Genomic DNA, 22,865 nt, shown 5'->3' on the forward strand with positions numbered 1-22,865 from the left:
CTTCATCCAACGTTCTAAAATCTAAACGGCTCTTTTGACTTTTCAGTGGTTCAGCTTTATTGCTGAAAATGGACCCTGCAGAATATATTAAAGCAATCAGTCTCAGTTCATATAAAAAATGGTAAGCCGTCTTAAATGTTCCCGTACAACATTTAATGGCATTTAATGAAGCAATAAATGCTAGTATCACGTTAATAGATTAACGGTAATATTTAAAGACTTGAGATACGCAAAATTCTGCTAGTGTTTATTTCGAGTTTGTATTTCTTCTAGTTCTGGTTTTAGCTAAGAAGTCATTTGTTAAGTAGATTAAGTAGTACTTGTTAAGTGCTGCTACTGGTTTTAGCGCGGTACAAGTGCTTCTGGTTTTTTGCTTATTTACATCTAATGGTTTTGTACTTAAGCCAGCATCTACTGGTTTTTTACTAGCATCTCCACAAAAAAATTAATTCTAACAATTTCCCCCTTTGTGGTGATGCCAAAACCTAGATGTCCCTTAAAACGTTAGTAGAATTGAGAAAACAGATTAAGAAGCAGATAAAAGCAATTAGTATCCAGAAAATCAAGACAAGAAAATAAAACTAATTTGTTTCAATATCTCTGAAAATAGCTTCATCTGGATTTTGATCCCTTCTAGAAGAATGAGGTCTGCTGCTACTCGCTCCAGTTCTATCTCCAGCAGTTCTATCTCCAGCTCTATCGTCTTCCCCCTTTTTGGCATCACTTTCTTTAAATTGAGTGATTAGATCATCAACTCGGCCTGTGAGGGTTTGGATTCCCGCATTCAGCATTTCCAAGTATGGTGCTTGGCTCGAAACTCTGTCTGACATATTTGTAAGAGATTGAAATTGAGATTCAATCTTGGTATCAAGGAGTTCCAGCTTCGAATCCAAGGCTTCGACTTTGGTAGAAACTGCTGAAATTGAGGAGTGATGATCAGATACGGTCTTGATGAGATCACTTTGACCAATCAAAATGAGACCTTGATTGTGGAAAATATTCTTCTTGAACAAACTGAATTCGATAACAAATCTCGTCAAAGAGTCGCTGGTGTTTGCGACTTCTTTTGATATACGTTCTTGACTAGATTTGACGTGACCGCTATGATCACTGTGTTCATAAGAGAGCTGTTTGACAATCTCAGATAGATTATTAAGTCCTCTTTGAAGAGTTCCATGGCATATTCAAGAGCAGAGGTCTCAGAAGGTGAAGGAGATTCTGCAAGAGCACGTTGCTTAATATCTTCCATTCTGGAGATGCGCTCAGGAGAATGCTGAGAAGAAATAGTAAGAGCAGTAGAAGGTGCAGCTTCTGCTTGAGTGATAAAAGCTGGTTCTGGTTCAGCAGAAGGACCTTCTGAAGCAGTAGTTTGATATGTTAGCCTCGTTTCTGGTTGTTGTAAATCAGCAGCAGGTTCAGTAATAGCTCTCGGCTCAACAGCAGAAGGTGAAGTAGGCAACAGAGTTGCCATTTCAGCTTGATGAGCTTCTGAAAAATGTTCAAGCTCTGGAAGAGATGAAGTAGCAGTAGCAGTAGCAGATTCTGGAATGGATTGGACTGGAGGAGGATCAGCAGAAGTGGAAATAATTGGCAGTGTGTCATCCTGTGCGGTTTGAGTCTGCACAATCGATTCGATCACTTCATCAACCGATGCCAGATCATGAACAGAGATAAGTGAGGATGATTGGGTAGCAGCTTCTTGAGGTGCAGGAGTACTAGAAACCTTGACTTTTGAAGAAGCTTTGGCCGGTTCCTTAACTGACTGAGTCTTCAATATGGTGGGGACAGTATTGACACTAAATTTTGGAGGCTGAGAAAAAGCCTTCTCCTTGGTAACAATTTGCTCAGACAAAATTGTCAGCTGCTACGACAAAATTTGAATGACATACTGATCATGAAAAGTAGCAGGACCAGTAAAGTCAAGACTTCAACGTTTTCAGAACAGTGTCCATATTCTGCTGTTTGGCTTGATCCACAATGTAGTTTCTGCGATTGATGGCTTCTATCACATTTTGTGTCTTGGCAGCAGCAAAAATCTTTTTCTCATTTTTCACAGTTTGAGCAAAAGCACCGGGAGTCCTCAAAAAAGTGATTGGATGGTAGACTCTTACCTTGAGCCAATCATCAAAGAATTTCATGTCTTCTAGATGAAGATCGATTGCTGTTTGAATGGTTGATGTGGCCACCGGTGACTGAGACAACTCGGTAATCTTGCCTTTCCCTTTTCCAGAAGTAGCAGGGACTACTGGTTTGAAAGCAGAAGAACCAGTAGCAGATTCTCTAATGAACACTCCAGAAGTTGGTCTGAGAAAATTGAGCAGTTGAAGGTCTTGATTCAATGGCTTTAGCTTTGGTGGATGGGACAGCTGGTGGAAAAACTTGTCGAAGAGGAACATCCTCTAATTCAGCAAGAGCTGTTGTTTTCTTGATGCGGATGGTGGTGCGAGGCTTCTTCTTGGATGGGGTGGGAGACAGTGAAGCTTGTTGAGTGGGTGATGCTGATTCTTCAGATTCCGTTTTGTCAGAATCAGACAAAACTACACCTCTTTTTCTTTTGATTTTCTTCTGCCCCTCAGCCTGAGATTCCCCAATCTCCTTCTTTATAGCCACAAACTCACCAACTGTTGGCTTTGGCCTTAAGGCAAGCACACTATCAGCATCAGTCATGGTGACCGAAGAGCCATCCTCTTCTGTTGTTCTGTGAAAACCAGCATCTTGCAACATTTTACTGATTTGCACAGCAAATCCAGTACCTTTCCTTACAACCATAGCTTTCATAATTCGAAACAGAAAGCGACCCCAATCCACTTTCTTTTCTGAAGTGATGGCCACCATCACTTGAACCTTCTCTTTGTTTAGTTTGTCGAATGTTTCAGCCTTGACCAACAAGGCTTTTGCCACGATATCAGCGAGTACCTGGTACTCAATTTTCAATAGCTTCTTGAAGCATGAAGGTGAAAGTTCTTCTCCAGTGGCTGAAAAGTTTGTCAAAGCAGTAGACATCTCTTCCTTTGTGATATTCGAAAGCTCGAAAAGTCCAGAAATTGGTAGAAAGAAAGTGGAACCGAGAAGTGCAGCATCAATGGAGATTGATGCATCTCCCTGTGTATAGTTAATCTTTCCTTAGACAACTTCTGCTTTGGCATAGAAATCTAGAAGAGCAGACTTGTAGATAATACCAGGCGATTCCAAGAATTTGCGAAGTCCAGATTTTTCCAAGGATTTGAACATCTTAACGAGGTTCTCATCCTTAATGGTGAGAACAGATGCAAAGTTCACCTGATAAGCATTCAAAGTATAAGATGCGGCCATTTCTGAGTTGAAAGAGATTAGAGGTAGATTAGCAGTAGATGCGAGAAAGCAGTAGATGCAAAATAATGATCTGAATTCGTAAAGTGCAATGAAAGAGAAAATGAACGGTTAAAAGGAATGAAATGTACAGCCGTCAGTAAACATAGGGACACGTGTCGATATGTTTATGGTTGGTAGAGAGAGAAAACAGGAGTGTCAGTTACTCTACTCATTTCAAATTTAAAAAAAAATTCAGTAAAAAAAATGGCGGGCTGTCCGAGGCGGTTGCTAAAAGAGCAGAAGCTGATTTGTCGTTTTATGATAATATCTACTGGAAGAAGGTAAAGTGCTGAAACAAATGCAGCACTTCGACAACTTCTGGTAGATACACTGTTTTATCGAAAAGACAAATCAATTTCTAATATAAATACCATAAAAATGTTCCCCCTCAATGAATGCAGTAATAAAGGATATTAAACTCCAAATGACTCTTGGCAAACTTTCAATTTGAACCATTGATAATGAACAGTCGCAAGGATCTTTATCTCCCTTGAATACCACTATAAATACCTGCACAAGTTAAACAAAGTTAAGCGTACATAAGATCAAATGAAAACTAATGTGAATGAAGAAGCAGAATCTGATCCAGAAGCCGAAGCAAGAATGTTCAGAAGACAACTTGCTGCGTTTTCTAAGAAGATGTTTGAAGATATCGTTCTTTATATAATGATCCTTCGACCAAACTCCTGGAGTTGTAATGTGAACAATCAAAAAGATTGTTTGCTCTTATTAGGATTGGGATGCAGCACCATTCCCTTCCATAAGCATTCTAATGCAATAAGAGAGTGCTAGTGGATCGATGATACTGAAAAGCTTAGTAGGATAATCTGTGTAATCATTCTGCTGATATCTTCAATTGTACCCCTTGTAATGTAATGCATCTGATTATATGAATAAAAGATTTCGTTTTTCCATACCTCTTGTGCTGTTCTTATTCCTGAATATTTCTACTAGATTAGAATAAAGAAACAGAAGACACGTGAAAACAGAAGATAATAAACAGTAGTTATGATAAATCAATTAATCCAAGAACATTACGAAAATACGAAAACTTATTCTCAGGAAGTGGTTTGGTAAAATGTCTGCTGCTTGCTGATCAGTAGGAATGTATTCCAGACGAATATTCTTCTTTTGCACATGATCTCTAATGAAATGATGTCTGATATCAATGTGCTTCGTTCTGGAATGGAGTATTGGATTATGCGATATAGCAATTGCACTGATATTGTCACAAAATATAGGTGATTCAGAGGCTTGAACTCCATAGTCTTTAAGTTGTTGTTGTATCCAAAGCATTTGAGAACAATAGCTTCCAGCAGCAAGATACTCTGCTTCTGCAGTAGACGTGGCTATAGAAGTCTGCTTTTTGCTAAACCAGGAGATCAACCTGTCACCAAGAAATTGACAAAAACCACTTGTGCTTTTCCTATCCAGTTTACATCCTGCATAATCAACATCTGAGTATCCAATAAGATTAAACGATGAGTCCTTGGGATACCAGAGGCCTACATTTTGAGTACCCTTCAGATATTTTAAAATTCTTTTACCAGCAATGAAATGTGATTGTTTAGGATTTGATTGAATTCTAGCACATATGCAAACAGCAAACATAATATCGGGTCTACTAGCAGTAAGATATAACAATGAGCCAATAAGACCACGATACTGAGTTACCTCTACTGTAGTCCCCCCTTCATCTTTATCAAGTTTGGTAGACGAGCTCATAGGAGTGGAAGCAGCAGAACATGCTTCCATCCCAAACTTTTTCAGTAGTTCCTTTGTATACTTAGCTTGATTGATGAAGATTTCAGTATCAAGTTGCTTGATTTGAAGTCCTAAGAAAAATGTTAATTCTCCCATCATGCTCATCTCGAACTGTTCCTACATTAACTTAGCAAACTTTGCACATAATTTGGGGTTAGTTGACCCAAATATAATATCATCAACATAAATTTAAACTAATAATATGTGTTTGTTTTTTACTAGGGTAAATAAAGTCTTGTCCACGGTACCAACGGTGAAATCATGATTAATAAGAAATTGTGAAAGTGTGTCGTACCAAGCCCTAGGTGCTTGTTTCAGACCATACAATGCTTTGTGTAATTTAAAAACATGATTCGGTAATAGATGATCAGAAAAACCTGGAGGCTGTTCAACATAGACTTCTTCTTGTATTAGACCATTGAGGAACGCACGCTTCACATCCATCTGATACACTTTGAAATTTTTGAAAGCAGCAAAGCCTAAAAATATTCTGATAGCTTCGAGCCTAGCTACTAGTGCAAAGGTTTCATCATAGTCTATTCCTTCTTCTTGTCTGAATCCTTGTGCAACCAATCTTGCTTTGTTTCTGACAACTGTTCCTTCTTCATTTAGTTTGTTTCTGAATACCCATCGGGTTCCAATGACAGCTTGGTGAGATGGTCTAGGTACTATAAACCAAACTTTATTCCTCTAAAATTGATTCAGCTTTTCTTGCATAGCTTCTATCCAATTGGGATCCAGAAGAGCTTCTTCAATCTTCTTTGGTTCATTTTGAGAAATAAAAGCATCATGCATGTATTCATTCATCATCTGTCTTCTGGTCCTTAGCGGAGCTGTTGGATTTCCAATCACCAAAGATGGAGGATGAGATTTTCTCCAAATAAAAGGATTTAGATTATCTTTATGTAAAGCAGTAGATTGTTTTGGAATATCAGCTGCTGGTTCTGGAATGTCAGCTGCTGGTTCTGCCATATGAATGTCTGGTTCTGGAATTTGAATATCCTTGACACTTGCTTCTGCATCATCTTCACTGTCTAGTTCCAGATGAACCTTGTCTAACCTGTTACTTAGATTAGATATGTTAGTAATCTCGGGAGCACTGCTGTCTTCATCAAAGACAACATGAATAGATTCTTCAACATTGAGTGTTTTATTATTGAAAATTCTAAATGCCTTACTAACTGCTGAATATCCAAGAAATATTCCAGCGTCAGATTTTGAATCAAATGCAGCTAAATGATTTTTACCATTATTATGCACAAAGCATCTACAACCAAAAACATGAAAATAAGATACATTCGGTTTACTCCCTTTCCATATTTCGTAAGGAGTCTGATTATTCCTCTTGTTGATCATTGTTCTGTTTTGTGTGTAGCAAGCAGTATTAATAGCTTCTGCCCAGAAGCGCTGAGAGATGTCTGCATCTGCTAGCATTGTTCTAGCAGCTTCTTTAAGTGTTCTGTTTCTCCTCTCAGCTACTCCATTTTTTTGGGGCGTCCTGGCAGCTGAATATTCATGATGAATGCCCTGTTCATCTAGATATATCTCAAGAGTCTTGTTAGTAAATTCAGTACCTCGATCACTTCTGATTCTAATGACAGAAACTGATTTTTCATTTTGAATCTTTTTCAGAAGTTTGATCAGGAGGCTAATGGTTTGATCTTTTCCAGCAAGAAAGATTACCCAAGTAAATCTAGAAAAATCATCAACAACAACAATGGTGTATCTCATTCCCCCTAAGCTCATGATAGGGATTGGACCAAATAAGTCCATATGCAATAATTCTAAACATCTTGAGGATGATTTGCTGCCTTTATTTTTGAAACTAGATCTTACTTGCTTACCAAGTTGACATGTAGAACATACATGATTCTTAACAAAATTTATGTCTGGCAATCCATCGACTAAGTTCTGCTTTTTGAGATTGTTGATAGACTTGAAATTCAGGTGATTCAATCTCTTGTGCCACAGCCAGTGTTTATCACTTAGAGATGCAACTAAACATGTAGGAGCAATGATATGATCTATGTTCCATGAAATTTTATAGGTGTTGCCTTTTCTAACTCCGGTTAAAACAGTAGAGTCATCAACATTTTTAACTGTGCAAGTGTGCTTCTGGAAAGCTACTGAAAATCCATTATCACATAATTGACTAATACTGATCAAGTTATAACAAAGATTTTCAGCTAAGAGTACATCCTTAATAGTGATGTTACCATTGATAATCTTACCCTTACCCACGGTTTTACCTTTTGAGTTGTCCCCAAAGGTTATCTCTGGTCCAGCACAACTCACTATTTCTGATAGTAGACTCTTCTGTCCAGTTATATGTCTGGAACATCCACTGTCCAAATACCATGTTGAGCTACTGATCTTGGCTTTCTTCACCTGTACCTGCAAACACAAATTTTAGTATCTGGTACCCAATCTACTTGGGTCCAAGCCTTATTAGTCCCTTTGGAACCCACATTTGTACAATTTTCGTACTTCGGGTATCCATGGAGGTATGTGCAACAGAGAGTCTGTTATTTCTAACATTATGCATCTTAGCATGTTGTTCTTCCCTTCTGTTTCTGTTGTCTGGCCTGTATCTCTTCTGAACAGGTCTAGAATTGTAGTACTGTTAGTTTTTAACCTTCATAGGAGGTTGTCTTCCTGAGTTGAATCTTCTACTGGATCCAGAACTCTGGTCAACTCTTTCCTTAGGTTCAACATAACCCAGACCATAATGCATCCTTTTGTTCATCTGATTTACATTCCTTTCAATTGAAGCAGTAGGTACTTCTGGTTTCTGTACCACACTAGATTTCACAAAATGAATGTACTTTCCTTTGCACATATCCAGTTTTGGTTTAGTATTCGTTTCAGAAGTGCCTTCATCATTACAAAATCCGAGACCACTCCTGTCTCCAGATTGTTTTTGTAACTCTTGCATCTTTTCGAGTGAAATAGAGGACTTGTTCCAAGCATTCACCAGTATCGATAACTTCTGGTTTTCAGAAAGCATCGTCTGGTAATCTGCTTTTACTCTTTCATTCTCAGTTTTTAATTTACTCATCTCAACTTGTAAATCATTACAGCTGTTTACTTGCAAGCAAGTTAACTTACTGTTCTGATCTCTTAAGTTCTGATTTTCAATCTTAACTTCATCGAATGATTGAGAAAGTCTTGAATACTCTTCTACCATGTCGTGTAATGCTTTGACTAAATCAGTGCGTGTAAATTCATCAGAGTCAAAGTCAAATACCTCTCCAGATGTCGAGGTTGATTCCGTATTTGCCATCAGACATTTGATCTCATCTTCATCACTGTCACTTGAATGGCTTTCAGAACCAGAAGATTCGGAACTTGAGTCTGCCCATTTGGACTTACTTTCTTCTGCAATCATTGCCTTTCTGTCTCTTCTGGTCTTTTTATCATTGCGTTTGACACCCTTCTTCTTCTGGTCATCCTTCTTTGGTTTTGGACAATCAGCAATGAAGTGTCCAACTTTTCCGCAGTTAAAGCATGCCATATCACCAGATGGTGATTCCTTTTTGAAATTGCGGTTGGGACTTTGAAATGTTCTTTGATTCTTTCTCATGAATCTGGAAAACTTCTTAACAAATAATGACATTGCTTCATTGCTTATCTGTTCAGCGCTTCTCTCAGAAGTACTTTCTATAGCAGTAGCAGAAGATGAACTTGGGGCAACTGTAGCAGTAGAGTTAACAGTATCTGCGAGAGCTTTGGTTGGTGGAATTGCTAAGGGCTCTTCTCCATTTCGAACTTCAAGTTCAAACTCATATGCCTTTAGATATGAGAACAACTCATGTAGTTCTAACTTGTTTAGATCCCTGGAAGCTCTCATTGCCATCGTTTTGACGTCCCATTCTCTGGGTAGGGCTCTCATCACCTTTAATGCAACTTCCCTGTTGCCAAAATCTTTCCCAAGAGCTGAGAGTTCATTGACAAGGCTACTGAAGCGTTCATCAAACTCATTCATAGTTTCTCCAGCCTTCATCTTCATATTCTCAAACTTCTGCATGGCTACAGAAAGTTTGTTTTCCTTAGTTTCTTCGTTTCCTTCACAGATCTGAATCAATTTTTCCCAGATTTCCTTGGCAGTAGGGCACATCTTGATTTTACTGAAGGTATTTTTGTCGAGTGTCTTGTACAGAATGTCCTTTGCAACGTTGTCAAGATTGGCTTTCTTCTTGTCCTCACTTGTCCATTCATATCTTGGTTTTTCCAGCATCTGAGGTGCACCTTTGGTGATAGCAACAGCTGGATTTGGCTTTAAGATCTTTAATGGACCATCTATGATGACATACCACATGTCATCATCTTGAGCTGCAAGATGAGCTTGCATTCTGATTTTTCAGTCATCAAAGTCTTCTTTTGAGAACATTGGAATTTTGCTGAAGTGAGCCATTTCTGTTAAATATTTTTCAGAACAAGAATAACCTGCTCTGATACCACTTGTTGAGGGTCGGGTTGAGTTTAGATGGGGGGTGAATAAACTCAACGGCAAACTTACTCGATTTTTCAGAATGATGTGCTAGAATCCTGTTAGAGATGCTAGCGGTTTTTTTTTGTTCAAGTTTAAAGACCAGCAGATCACAAGATAATGTGCGGAAACGATCTGTTGGTTAGTGGGTGAAAAATAGTAAAACAGAAAAGCAGTAGCTGGCACATGATTTGTTTCTGGAAGTTCGAAGATGAATCTTCTACGTCTCCCCTTCTTCTGTTTCCAGAAGGTATCACTAAAAGACTTTGGTGAATACAATACAACAGTTGTACACACCCACTTCAACAGGACTTACCCTTCGCCTACTGAAACTCTTAGTTTTACAACTCAACTACTTGAATAATCTTAAGTTCTGGAAAGGACTCTTTTCCTGTTACACATTCTTCTATTAATGAGATAGTGAAGTGAATAGCTTAAGAACTGATAAAGAAAATAGCTAGCACAAATGATCTCAAATGATCAAATGTATGCAATGAAGCGTGTGCTGCTTTTTCAGTGTTGAGCTTTTGAGATAACTGAAAGTTCTAGGGATGCTCGATTGAAATTTTTGATTGAGATTCGTTCTCTTATCTTTTTTTTTTGAAAAGTGCTTCGTCTCCATATATAGGCTTCATCCAACGTTCTAAAATCTGAACGGTTCTTTTGACTTTTCAGTGGTTCAGCTTTATTGCTGAAAATGGACCCTGCAGAATACATTAAAGCAATCAGTCTCAGTTCATACCAAAAATAGTAAGCCGTCTTAAATGTTCCCGTACAACATTTAATGGCATTTAATGAAGCAATAAATGCTAGTATCACGTTAATAGATTAACGGTAATATTTAAAGACTTGAGATACGCAAAATTCTGCTAGTGTTTATTTCGAGTTTGTATTTCTTCTAGTTCTGGTTTTAGCTAAGAAGTCATTTGTTAAGTAGATTAAGCAGTACTTGATAAGTGCTGCTACTGGTTTTAGCGCAGTACAAGTGCTTCTGGTTTTCTGCTTATTTACATCTACTGGTTTTGTACTTAAGCCAGCATCTACTGGTTTTTTACTAGCATCTCCACAACAAAATTAATTCTAACACAAATATTTTTTTTGGTTTCTTAAGTTGATTTCCTAAGGTATCAATTAAATGGGTTTTGTACACCTCAAGAAGAAAACTGTTTTAATATATAGTAAATGAGAGGATAAAATTTTATGGCTCCCATTCATTCTTCTTTTGCATAATTCAAAATTAAATTATTCATTTAACCAAAAATTATATAATATGTAGCAATATTATTCTTTACATTCGGATGAGCTAAAGGTGCGCAACAAGAACTCGTCTCAGTATCAATGTCGCTCGTCAGGCGTCACATGGTTCCACGAATGACCGCTCTGGCATGTCTACGTGGCAAATTTTGAAGTCATGTAGGTGCCTACCTTGTGATTTTCAGGCATAGATTTGTAATAAAATTTAATGAAATGTTGAAAAAATTAATTTCGATGTTGAGAAATTAATAAATGAAAAAATTCAAAAATTAATTTTCATTCTCCAAATATATCTCGAGCCCGTCATCCACATTCCCACGAGCACCAATATATATGTATGCTATAAAAAGAAATCTCAAGTTGGGTGTAACGTCGAGATTTTTTTTGTTACAAATGATATTATATTTAAATGATTAGTTGTAGATATAAATTCTTGAATGTTTTTATCTCTAATATATAATCGAGCATGATTTAACATATTATAAATGTAACTTAAACTAAAAAATTGTACGGTTTACACCTGTTATTCCTATTTATAAAAGAACGTATTTCTAATGTGTTATTGTGATTAATATTAATTATAATCCATCATTGCATCATAATTATCAATAAAAGTCGAGGGTTGATCATTGAATCAAAATTAACATCCAAACTCATACCAATTTTTTCAAAAAATGCACTAATGTTGCACACACACTAATTGTGCACAAATTTTGCACTTCCAATGCATGGCTTCGCTTTTAGAACATTAACTAACCAAAATTAAATAAAACTTTTTAACAGAAGAGTTGGCCTGCATGCAGATTGATGGATTTATTTCCGTGATGTCTATCATTTTCCAGGAAAACGCACCTTTGTGCTCTTTAAGGACTTTCAGCAGTTTGTCCTTCATTGCATCTGTCAAAACATCAGAAATAATGATAGGTAAATTTTTATTCTCACATAAGTATACATATTTTAGGTGTGAAGGCAGTGGTTTGAGCTCAAATGTTGGTGGTTCCTCAATGCTTGACTTCTGAGGGGTCAAGTCTCTTCGATTTCCCAAATCCTCTAATCTCATCCTTATTGACTTCTTCAATGAATAGTTGGCATTAAAGTATGCCAATATTTCATGTTTTTCTTCATCCAATTCACCCTCCTTCAATTCAGTAATGAGGGTGGCCTCCAATGGATAATTCATAGCATCCAGCATAAAATTACACACAAGTGAATCCAAAGAATCAACTCTAAAATATTCATCAATGTGCAATGTGTGCTTAAGAGAATTAAAAATATCAAAAGTGATTTTTTCCTCTCCCACTCTCAATCTCAACTTCCATTCTTGCACATCAATCAGGGTCTTGCCAGTTGCAAGGAATGTCCTCCCTAAAATCAAAGGCATCTCTCTATCCTCCTCCATGTCAAGCACCAAAAAATCTGCAGGGAATATAAACTTTTCCACTTTCACCAATACATCATCTATGACTCCTTGTTGATACTTGACAGATATGTCTGCTAGCTGCAAATACATCCTCGTTGTCTTAGGCTCTCCCAATCCCCGTTTCCTAAATACAGACAAAGGCATAAGGTTAATACTTGGACCAAGATCACATAAAGCTTTATGAAAAACAACATTACCAATCATGCAAGGAATAGAAAAACTCTCTGCATCCTTGAGTTTTGGTGGAATCTTATTTTGTACCAATGCAAAGTAGATTTCAGTTAAATTGACAATCATATGATCTTCCAACTTCCATTTATTTACCAAGATGTCCTACAAAAATTTAGCATAGCTAGACATTTATACCAAGGCATCAGCAAAATGAATATTAATGTGAAATTTCTTAAATACTTCAAGGAACTTGCTGAATTGCACATAAATTTTAGCTTTTTTCAATGCTGCAGGAAAAAGTGGAGGAATAACAATTCTAGATTTTGTAGTGGTTGCAGGTGTAGAGTTAGATGACTTACCTGTGGATGTGTAAGCTGTTTTCTTTCTTTGCTCCATTTTTTCCATACCCTCTTGTTCAAGTAATTTTCCAATCCTCAATGCTATAGCCTTCACTTGCTCTTTCGGATTAGTTTCAGTGTTGTTTGGCAAGGTGCCCGACTCTCTACCAGTGATCATCTTAGCCAACTTCCCTTTCTGAGTCTCCATTTGAAACGTCTGCTTATTCGTTTTCTTAAAAAGTACTAGAAATTTTTTTTTTCCAAACCTCACGTAGCATTCGGCCGAATCATAAAATATTTTTGACATCATTTTAAAAATAAACATCCAACTGCCATTTAAAAATCCAAAGGAAAATATTTTAAAGCATAAAATCGTCAAACAATTTACCAACCTAAAAACATTATTTGAAAAGTATAGCCCATACTATAACCTCTCAAAAATATCTCATAACATAAATAAAAGTCATAAAAATATCTTTAATATAACTTAAAATCATAAATCATAAACTAGTGCGGAAAACTAGCGTCGGTCCTCGGGTTATGTGCACCTTCAGTCCAGTCAGATCAACCATCAAGACCTCTATTAACATTATTATAATCACCTGCATCAATCACACCTAGTGAGTCTAAAGACTCAACACGTCATATCCTTGATAACAAATAATACGTAATACAGTTAACATATAACAGTGAAAAATACTTGTACTTAAAATATTTTTTTCATGAAGATGCATAAACTTAAACTTGAACATTTTCGTAAACATTTTCATGATGCATAAAAACATTTTCATAAAAACATAAACATACTCATATTCATATTCGTATTCATATTCATATGCATATCCATATTCGTATCCATATTCATATTCGTATTCATGTTCATGTTCGTGTTTGTTGAATTCAGATCGTGATTGTGACTCGTATTCTTAAACGTGTTGGGCGATGGATCCATCTACATGTAACCACAGTACTGGGCGGCGGGGACACCAGCGACACTCTCACCCGTCAACTGGGCTTTGGCCAACGTATTAACATATTCGTATTCGTATCACGTATTCGTATTCGTATCACGTATTCGTATCCGTATCCAAGGAAACACGATCGTCGGGCTCCCACTGGGACCATAACCCTCACGATATTTCTAACATATTCAGTAGTCACAATCCCTTCACATCCTTCAACACGTTATCATTACTTAATAAAAACATGCATATAATATCATTTTTATTTTGAAACCAAGCATGCAACATATCTTTTAAATGTCCAATTTAAATCATAAAAATTCATAAACATTTTCAACAGATTAAAAATCCGTAAACATTTAAAATAAACGTGTTAACATCTTAAAAATTCATCAACATTTAAAATCGACATATTAACATATAAAAATTCATAAACATCCATAATCATAAAAATAATCATATTAGCATATAAAATAGCATTTAGGGCACTGCCATGACGTTTACTAATTTTTTAGGTGTAAAAGACCGTTTTACCCCTGGACGTAAAATTTCACATTTTTGATTTTTTCTTAATTCCATTGACTCTAACATGTCCCAAATAATTATTTAAGCTCACATGAATTTTCTCATATTTTTATTTAGCTTAAATCAAGTACTTTTAATTTATTCTTTAAATATGACGTATAATGTGTTTTAATCTCGAATTAAACCAAACCTTACTATAAAATTCCCAAATTAAAAACTTAGACTTATAATAATTATTTAAGCTTAAATCTAATTTTTCATAATTTTATAAAGCTTAAAACTAGGTGTTTCAATTAACTCGTTAATTAGCGTTTCGTGCGGCGATTAAATCACGATTAAATCCAAAACTCATTATTTTGACCCCAAATTTTTAACATAGCCTTTTTATTGTTTATTCTACCCTTCCATGTCATGATCCACCCCCGTGGACCCTTGGATTTAATTTTAGCCTTTTAATATTCGTTTTTGACACCCTACCGAACGCACCGAGCCATCTCCTAATTTACTCGAGCCACGCCCGAGCCACCTTGAGCCAAAACCTAGCCAACCCATCTAGGGACCCTCCTGAACCATTAGGACCCATTGGAACTGACCCTAAGCTCCAAAAACCGAAGTTACAACCGAGCTGCAGATACAGCCCCAAAATCCACCTAGGCCCCTTGAGCAAACGAGACATACATGCTTCTAACCACTTCATGCTTAAACCGACTCGAACCGGACCCGAACCAGCCCCTAGACGTTACCCTTAGACACAAATTAAGACCATGGTTAAGCCCATTTTTACTCAGAATCAGCGCCTAAGCCCCCAAAAAATCAGAAACTTGACAGACCTCTTATGAGGCCAATTTCTGTGCAGCTTTCGAGTTTCTGGTTCCAGCGCTCTACCCGACCATCCAGCCCATAAACCAACACATCAAGACTCATCCTAGGACCCTAATACATGTCCCAAACCATAGTCAAGAGCCCTGGTCCAGCCCCTGATTGACACCCTAAGGCCGAACACCTACAGCCCCTCCATGAGACCCACTTCTGTACAACACACGTTTCTGGTTCCAGCCTTCTATCCAGCACACCAGACCCTAAACCACCCTAACTAGGATCATCCTATGACCCTAAAGAGTCGACCTAGCCCAGCCCAGAGCCCCCAAGCCGAGCCATCTCTCCTGCACAAGCTGCTGCACATCTGCGCCACTTCCTTGGAACTCACGGGTTGGAGTCCTAGCTTGCTAGGACTCCTTCCCAGCCTCTTGTATCGAGTCCTAGCGTGGCTAGGACTCTTCCCTTGACCCAAGAACGACCCTAGCTTAGCCTTGATCCAGCCAAACCGAGCCATGCATCATCTTTCCCCTTAACCAAGCCCCCAAGACACAATCACGTAATTGGGTTTCCAGCTTTAAACTTTCATGTCGTGCAGCGTTTTGTTGCTTTTGTGTGCTATTCTAGACCTTTAAACTTGTTGAAATACATGCTTATTCATATCCTAATTCATGGCAGCCCCTTAAACATCATATAAACATGATTTTGAATCCACAAACAAGAGTTAAACACATGCATATGAATAGTTGCGAAAATTGTGAATTGTGTGACTTATTTTCATGCAATTTCATAAACAATTATGTAATATGGTGTGATGATGAGTAAAAGGAGAATATGACATGCCTTTGCGTAATTTACGCACGAAAAACCGTTGACGATGACGAAGAACGGAGCAAGAACCTTGGCTAAGAATTTCCCTTGCAATTCTCGAAAGTTTGCCTCAATTTCTAAGCATGTGTGTGCCGTGTAATCTAGGTATAGATTTCAGAAAAGTGGCGAGAAGAATTGTAGGGTTATAGGAGTGTTTAACATATTAAATAGTTAATTATCTTCTTAATTAAGCTTAAGCCCATTAAGCATAAGTTTAGGCCCATTAGTCTTAATTAGGATTTAATTAAAATATTAAAAATAGTTTTACTAAAATAAGTTTGTGAATTTACTAGCCGGGTTGTCAAAAAGTTCGTGTTTTTGATGAAAAACAAACACCGATAAAATTTACGTCCCGGCGTATAAAATCGCCTAAAAACTCCATATTTTCAAAAGTAATAAAAAGCATCGCCCTTAATTTAAATAATTAAAAACAATTAACCAATAAAAACATTTTTCTATTTTTCAGCCCTCGGTCTCCGTTCCTCGATCGCAACTCGAATAACTTTTTAAAAATATATTTTAATGCAACCATGTAGAAAAATATATTTTTAACATATAATTATGCACAACATAATTAATTCATGCAACTAAAATATTTAATTAAAATACAGGAGAATTTAATAATTTATATGCATGTGGTTCGCGTGGACCTTTAAATTTTCGGGCCGTTACACCATTCCTTTTATCGATGCATCTTGGTTCTATAGTCTAGTTTCGGTAGAAGAGATAAATTTAGACATCATCTGCTCCAAATTAGACTTTTCCTCTCTCGGCTCAAATCTATACATAGGTTGTTTTCCATACTGTTGTCCTCCATGTGGCCGACTCTGACTGTTTTGACCACCCCATGAGAAGTTTGGATGTTGCCTCCATCCAGGATTATAAGTGTTCGAGTATGGATCATTTTTAGGACGATTTTGAGTCCCCACATGATTCACTGGTACCTTTTCTTGCACATATAAATGATTATTGTCTTGACAATCCTTAGCCACATGTTCGCCTCCACATCTATCACAGAATATCTCTTGAAGGCGTATTGCCATCCTACTCACATTCAAACTATCTATCTTTCTATTCAGCACTTCTAATTATGCAGTAACAACAAACAATCATTTACCTGGTGAACTCGTGAACTTCTCCTCTGATTGTTTCTCTCAGATTGAGGATGATAACTGTAATGCCCGAGAATTTGACTATTGTAATCTGAGATGAATTATTGATTATGAACTGAGGTGATTATAGCCGGGCCATTCCGAGATCAGACTGGGCAAAACATATGAAAAGTACAATGTTTGGACAGAACTGTTGGCACCCGAGCGGTAGGAAATGACCGCCCGAGCGCCAGTGTTCAATAAGAATACCATTCGGGCAGAACCTGTGGCGCCCAAGCGGTAGAAAATTACCGCCCGAGCGCCAGTGGATAACAAATGTAAGTCACGGACAGAGGGTTCCGCGCTCGAGCGGTAAAGATCGACCGCCCGAGCGCCGACTGAAAGTTAAGAAAAACGAGACACGTTTCTTTATCATGCAAATGGATATATATATATATATATCATTCCTTCAATAAAAGGGACAAAAGAAAAGAAGGGAAATCAGAAGGAAAGAACCGAGAAAGCTTTGGAAGAAATCCTTACGCCTTTTGTGAGAAATCCGTCCGTCCGATTTTTAATCCGACTTCGGTATTGAGTTCCTATCGACGTAGGCTACAACTGGACGTAAGTTTTGCTACGTTTTAATATGTTCTGGAATTATGTCATTGTCAGAATTGAATAGGATTCATATATGATGTTCTTGACATGTTAGACATCATAGAATCGAAGTCAGATTGAGAAACAGACTGATTATGGAATTGTTATGATTTTCTGATTATATTGATTTGAAATCGGACAGATTTAGATTATGAATGAGTTACAGACTATATCGGATATGAGTTATGATTTGTAATTGATGTCTGTTGATATGGTAGTGACGGGGATACTGAGATTGTGTCGTTCTGTCGTGAATTGGATTAAATCCAGATTAATCAGATTCAGTGTTGAACTGAGAATAGAATATTGATATTATGATTCTCGACATGTCGTTTCAGATTTACAGAGATAGTCTTGAGTTCAGAACTGAGATTGCGGCAGACCGAGACTACAAACGGAAGGTATAATTCAATGTGGTATTGGGAGATCGACTTGAGTCGGTTTAGACTTGAGTTTCCCTAAAGCACATACTTTACTTTATTGCATTGATATTGCATTGATTTGATTGATATACTTGTTCTCTTGATTTATAGATAGCAGGTATCAGACGGAAAATCTTGTGACAGAAGTGCCTGATAGTGGTGGGATCGCCACAGGCACATTGCACGATGTTACAGGATAGTGTAGACATCTTGGGACGGAAGTGCCTGACAGTGGCGGGATCGCCACGGGCACATTACACGATGTCTCAAGATGGGATATTAGCGATAGAGCTACAGTCCATGACGGATAGGTCAGGACACCGGATGTTGGTTATATCGAGTAATATAATTGGAATTCTTCTATTACGGAATTCGATATAGGAACACCATATTTGGTTATATCGAGTAATAGGAACAGAGTTCCTTCTATTACGGAATTCGATATAGGAATACCACATTTGGAAACCGGGATCCCTAGACTAGGATGGAGTCTAGTCTGAAACGTGGAGTCACGTATATGTTTGACAGTCTACGATTGTTTATGTTTCAGAATTTGATACATATATCTGTTACATGATTACATGCTTTATATTTGTTTATATGATTGCATGTTTCGTTGATTTATACTGGGATTTATTCTCACCGGAATTATCCGGCTGTTGTCTTGTCTGTATGTGTACATGACAACGGGTGGGACAGGATCAGGGTCCAGGAGATGAGGAGAGATCGTGATAGAGTGGAGACTTCGGACTTGGATGTATATAGGGTTTTGACACTTGATATTTAGATGTTGAACCTTAGTTTTACTGATTTGTAGACCGTACAGGACATGTACTTTATTTTATACTGAGTTGTATATTAGTTGATTTCACTACGTTCCGCATTTTAAAAAGAAAAAAATTTTAGACCCTGTTTTATAATTGATTAATTAGTCCCAATGATGATTAAGAACTTGATTAACGTCCGGGTCCCCACAACAGGTGGTATCAGAGCGATAGATCCTTTAGACTGAGATAGAAGCTAGTGAGCGGGGTAGATTGAGTTTTCTTTCCTTGCTTGTGATTGCTAGTATGCTTTACTGCTTTATATAATACATGTTACTTGACTTATCTGATTTGATTGTGTAATATGTATTATTGGGAACAAATCTGAAACGATTCTCGATCAGCAGTAAGATGATCGGAGGAGGTATTGAATTGAAACAGGTTTGTTGGATTGGGTTACTAATCCTTTTGATATTCAGATATTCCTCCTCGAAGAATACCAGAACAGGGTAGCACATCGAATCCTCCAATGGATGTTACAGCCACTCCAATGGAGACATTATTGAAAAGGTTTCAGTCGTTCAAACTACCGACACTGAAGGGTACTGAGACATCAGTTGAGTGTGAAAGTTGGTTAGATAACATTGAGATGCTGTTTGATTCACTGGAGTACAGTGATGAGCGCCGGATTAAATTGATTGGGCACCAGTTGCTTGATGTTGCAAAGAACTGGTGGATTACGATGAAGAAGGCCTTGGAGCATCGGGGTACGACTATTACTTGGGATGTATTTAAAACTGAGTTTTATCAGAGATTTTTCCCAGTGTCGTACAGAAAAGACAATGGGGCGGAATTTGCCAATTTGAAACAGGGTCAGCTGAACATTGAAGAATATGTGACCAAGTTCTCTACCTTGTTGAAGTTTGCTCCACATGTGGCTGAAAATGACGAAGCCGTTGCTGATCAGTTCATCAATGGCTTGAATCCCGATATATTTACATTGGTGAACACAGGGCGACCGAGTAACTTTGCTGATGCCATGAATAGAGCAAAGGGCGCTGAAGCGGGCCTGATAAGGCAGAGAGGAGCTGCATCTGTTCCCCTAGAATCGAGACCACAGCAACCACCTCCCCGATTCGAGAGTGACAGTAGCAGTGGTAGAAAGAAAGATTTTCTGAAGGCTAGAGGAAAGCAGTTTAAGAAGTCTGACGGCAGTTCTGCTAGCTCCAGTGGTTCCGAACAGAGTTATACCGGAGTTTACTGCGGAAATTGTGGAGGGAGACATTCCACTGAGCAATGCCAAGGAATACTTGGTAGTTGCCACTTCTGCAAACAACAGGGACATTTTGCGAGAGTGTGTCCACAGAAGGGTTCTCAAGGATCCCAGAGAGCCGAATCATCTGGATCAGCGGCACAGTGGAGTAGACGATCAGCTGCTGTTCCTTCATTTCAGCCAGCACCATCTCAGTCACAATAGAGGCCAGGAGGAAGCCAGACAGTTGGCCAGCCTCCTAGACAGCAGGCCAGAGTATTTGCTTTGACTGAGGAGCAGGCTCAGGAAGCACCAGATGATGATGTTGCAGGTAACTGTTCTTGATGTAGTTATCCTGCTTTTGTATTGATGAATACGGATGCTTCCCATATGTTTATTTCTGAACGATTTGCATTGAGTCATGCATTGCCTGTTGAGGCTTTATTCTACTGTAGTATATCTCTTGACTAGTTGGGGAAAGTTTTTATATCAGTAAATTCTGTAAAATATCGTATACTACATTAGGATGAGAATGAGATTGAGTTAGATCGTGTGGTAGCTTGTATTGTACTAGCGTTGTCTGGTTTTGAAACTGCATTACTGATATTGATATGCTGACCAAGTACAGAGCTACCCTAGATTAGTTCCAGAAGATGGTGAGAATCGGACCTGAGATGGCCAAGGGATGAATAGTGTACGATAAGGATTCTAGATTGAGAATTCCTTTGATAATTCGTACTATCTATGACTCGATTATTACAAAAAGGAACAGAGGGACTCCTTATGTATTCAGTTGATTTACTGAAGTTGAGTCTATCATTGGCTGATTTACCAATGATAAGAAAGTTAATAATGTTTTCCCCGATAAGACTTCTGATTCGATTCCAATCAGAGAAATTGATTTTAACCTTGACTTGATATCAGAAATTGTGAAATGGTGAATCCTGGTGGAGACAGATTTCATTCAGGATGTGTTATATCTTAAGATGATGTATCTGTTGATTTTAGCAGAATTAAACCGTAATAAGTGGCCGAGGTGGATATAGTGTTAGATATTTGCGGTTTTCGGAGGTTAGCAGATCATTACGGATGAGTGATGTTTCGAATCTGATTGAATATTGCTGTTATCCTGAATTTGTATTTGAATCAGATAGTAGACAGTGGGGAATTTATATTGTACAGTCCGAACCAGAGCTGATTTTGAAATATAAGCAGCTCAGAAAGTTGATCAGAATGTACAAAACTAGATAGCGAGGGTTAGAGCAAGACATCGATCCGAGTACCAGGTTCGTGACAATGTTCTGTATGTAAATAATTGTATTGTTGTGCCAAATGTTTCGGAGTTGAAACGATAGATACTATCAGAAGCGCACAACATTCGATTCAGTATTCATCCTGGTGGCAAGAAATTATATATATAATGATTTGAAAAGACAGTTTTGGTGGAAACAAATGGAAGCTGATATTGCTAAATTTGTAGCCAAATGTCGGAATTGCCAACAGGTGAAGGCTGAGAGAAAGAAACCCGGAGGATTATTACAGAGTCTGTCCATTCCTGAATGGAAATTGGATCACATTTCCATGGATTTTGTGACACAGTTACCATATTTCTCCCGAGATTGCGATGCGATTTGGGTTATGATTGACAGATTGACCAAATCCGCATGCTTTATTCTGTACAAGATGACGTACAGACGTGACTAGATGACTGAAATTTATGTCGGAAAAGAGGTCAGATTGTATTGAATGCTAGAGTTGATTATATCGTACCGTGATTTTCGGTTGATTTCGTACCTTTAACAGAATGTATAGCCTGATTTTTTATCTGGGGTTTATAGATAGACAGATAGTCGGAGCGAATTATCTAGATACTGGAGGATATCCAGGAACTGTAGTGCTTGATTTTAGCACTAGTGACCTGAGGTCTTGTCACTTTATGAAATATTGTACAATAATAGTTATTAGATGAATATTGAAATAGCTTTAGTCGAGGTATTGTACAGTGAGAACTGCGGATTTCCTTCGTATGAGGATCCAGTGGAGTCGTAATAGCATTGAAGAAGTTATCTGAGAAACTGAGTCAGATTGGAGGCGGAAGTTTCCAGAGTTATTTCACTGATGTGAATTATGTTACCTAGCTTCTTCTGTTATACCTTCTTATGATATGATTTGATTGCCTGTGATTTCGAGGACGAAATCATATCTTAGTGGGGGAGAAATGTAATGCCCGAGAATTTGACTATTGTAATCTGAGATGATTTATTGATTATGAACTGAGGTGATTATAGCCGGGCCATTCCGAGATCAGACTGGGCAAAACATATGAAAAGTACAATGTTTGGACAGAACTGTTGGCACCCGAGCGGTAGGAAATGACCGCCCGAGCGCCAGTGTTCAATAAGAATACCATTCGGGCAGAACCTGTGGCGCCCAAGCGGTAGAAAATTACCGCCCGAGCGCCAGTGGATAACAAATGTAAGTCACGGACAGAGGGTTCCGCGCTCGAGCGGTAAAGATCGACCGCCCGAGCGCCGACTGAAAGTTAAGAAAAACGAGACACGTTTCTTTATCATGCAAATGGATATATATATATATATATCATTCCTTCAATAAAAGGGACAAAAGAAAAGAAGGGAAATCAGAAGGAAAGAACCGAGAAAGCTTTGGAAGAAATCCTTACGCCTTTTGTGAGAAATCCGTCCGTCCGATTTTTAATCCG

The sequence above is a fragment of the Primulina tabacum genome, chromosome 7 (assembly GCF_025594145.1).
Source record: "Primulina tabacum isolate GXHZ01 chromosome 7, ASM2559414v2, whole genome shotgun sequence".
Lineage (NCBI taxonomy): Eukaryota > Viridiplantae > Streptophyta > Magnoliopsida > Lamiales > Gesneriaceae > Primulina > Primulina tabacum.